Raw genomic sequence first — 2,544 nt, forward strand, 5'->3', positions numbered from 1 at the left:
AACCAGTTGCTGCCTCCTGGTGACTTCTCCTCCTGTCAGCCGCGTCACTGCGCTGCCTGTGTGCACTGGCTGGGCTTCCCCCGGGTTCAGTTCAGGGGGTAGGGCTGCGCCCCATGTTTGCACAATCATAGGATGCCGTGCTCAGCTCCCCTGCTCCCAGTCCAAAGCCCCACACCAAGGTTCCCCGGCTGGGACGCTGCACTCCTGGCTCCAAAACCAGTCGCTGCCTCCCGGCGACTTCTCCTCCCACCAGCCGCGTCGCTGTGCGACCTGTGAGGACCGGCTGGGCCTCCTCCCGAGGTCAGTTCAGGGGGGTAGGGCTGCGCCCCATGTTTGCACAATCATAGGATGCCATGCTCAGCTCCCCTGCACCCAATCCAAAGCCCGGCTCCAAGGTTTCCTGACTGGGACGCTGGCTCCAGGCTCCGAAAACGGTCGTTGCTTCCCTGTGGTTGTTCGTTCTCGGTCTCTGTCACTCAGGTCAACTCTTTAAATCTGTGTTTGTTGGTCAGGGTTCGTAGATTGTCATGTATATGATTGATTCACTTGTTTTTTCAAATCTTTGTTGCAAGAGGGATCCAAGGTAGCAACTACCTAGTGAGCCATCTTGGCTCTGCCCCCTTGAAATGTTCTTATGTAATAATTTTTTTAACATTAAAGATATCATTTCATAAATTTCCTTTTCAACTCTTTGCTGATATTGTTGTTGTTAGGTGCCATCGTACCTACCCTATGTACAACAGAATGAAACACTTCCCAGTCCTGAGCCAACATCACCATGGATATGCTTGAGCTCATTATTACAGCCACCATGTTAATCCATCTTGTTGAGGGTTTTCCTTTTTTTCCACTGACCACCTACTTTACCAAGCATGTGATGTCCTTCTCCAGGAAATGATCCTTCCTGATGAAACATCCAAAGTATATGAGACAAAGTCTCACCATCTTTGCTTCAAAGGAGCATTCTGGCTCTACTTCTTCCAAGGCAGAATTGTTTATTCTTTGGGAACTCTGTGATATTTCCAGTATCCTTCGACAACACTAAAATTCGAAGGCATCAGTTCTTCAGTCTTTTGTATTTATTGTGGAGCTTTTCCATGAATATGAGGCAAATGAAAAAACCCAGTGGCTTGGGTCAGGTGCACCTCAGTCCTTAAAGTGACATCTTTGCTTTCTAACATTTTAAAGAGGTCTTTTGCTGCAGATTTGCCCAATGCAATGCATCATTTGATATCTTGACTACTGTTTCCACAAGGATTGATTGCGAATCCAAATAAAACAAAGTACTTGACAACTTCAATCTCTTTACTGTTTATCATGATGTTGCTCATTGGTCCAGTTGTGAGGATTTTTGTTCTCTTTATGTTGAAGTGTAATTCATACTGAAAGCTGCATTTGATCTTCATCAGTGAGTGTTTCAAGCCCTCTTCACTTTCAGCAAGCAAAGTTTTGTCATCTGCATATCCAAAAACCAAACCAAATCCACTACCATTCAGTCAATACTGACTCATAGCAACCCTGTAAGACACAATAGAACTGCACCATAGAGTTTCCAAGGAGTGCCTGGCGGATTCGAACTGCCAACCTCTTGGTTAGCAGCCACAGCACGTAACCACTACACCTCATCTGCATATAGGAGGTAATTAATGAGTCCTCCACTAATTCTTATGCCCTTTTCTTTTTCATATACTCCAGCTTCTCGAATAATTTGCTCAGTATAAAGCTATAATAAGGGTGGCGAAAAGATGCAACCGTGACACGCACCATTTTTTATTTTAAACCATGCACTACCACCTTATTGTGTTTGAAGGACTGCTTCTTTGTCTATGTACAGGTTCCCTGTGAACACACATTTAAGTGTTCTGGAATTCCCATTCTTCATAATGTTATCCATAATTTGTTATGATTTACAGAGTCAAATGCTTTTGCAGAGTCAGTAAAAACAGGTTTGCATCTTTCTGGTATTCTCTGCTCTCAGCAATGATAACCTTCATTCCACGTTCTCTTTGAATCCAGGGTGACTTTCTGACAGTTCCCTGTGGATGTACTGCTGTAACTGTTTTTAAATGATCTTCAGCAAAGTTATACTTGCATATGATATTAATGATATTGTTCGATAATTTCTGCTTTCTGTTGCATCACCTTTCTTTGGAATGGGCACGAATATGGATGTCTTTCAGTCAGTTGGCCAGGTAGCTGTCTTCCAAATTTCTTGGCATAGAAAAGCAAATTTCAAGTGTTGTATCCGTTTGTTGAAGCATCTCAATTGCTGGTCCTTAAATTCCTGGAGCCTTGTTTTTCACCAATGCCTTCAGTGCAGCTTGGACTTCTTCCTTCAGTAGCATCAGTTCTTGATATATGCTACCTCCTGGAATGTTTGAATATTGACCAATTCTTTTTGGTACAGTGAGTCTGTGTATTCCTTCCAGCTACTTTTGATGCTTCCTGCTTTGTTTAATATTTCTCACATGGGTTTTGTATCTATGAATTTTGAAAAATTCATTTATTGATTTTAATAATTTTTTGGTAGACATTTTGTATTTT

This window comes from Elephas maximus, chromosome 4, assembly GCF_024166365.1.
Source record: "Elephas maximus indicus isolate mEleMax1 chromosome 4, mEleMax1 primary haplotype, whole genome shotgun sequence".
NCBI classification, from domain to species: Eukaryota; Metazoa; Chordata; class Mammalia; order Proboscidea; family Elephantidae; genus Elephas; species Elephas maximus.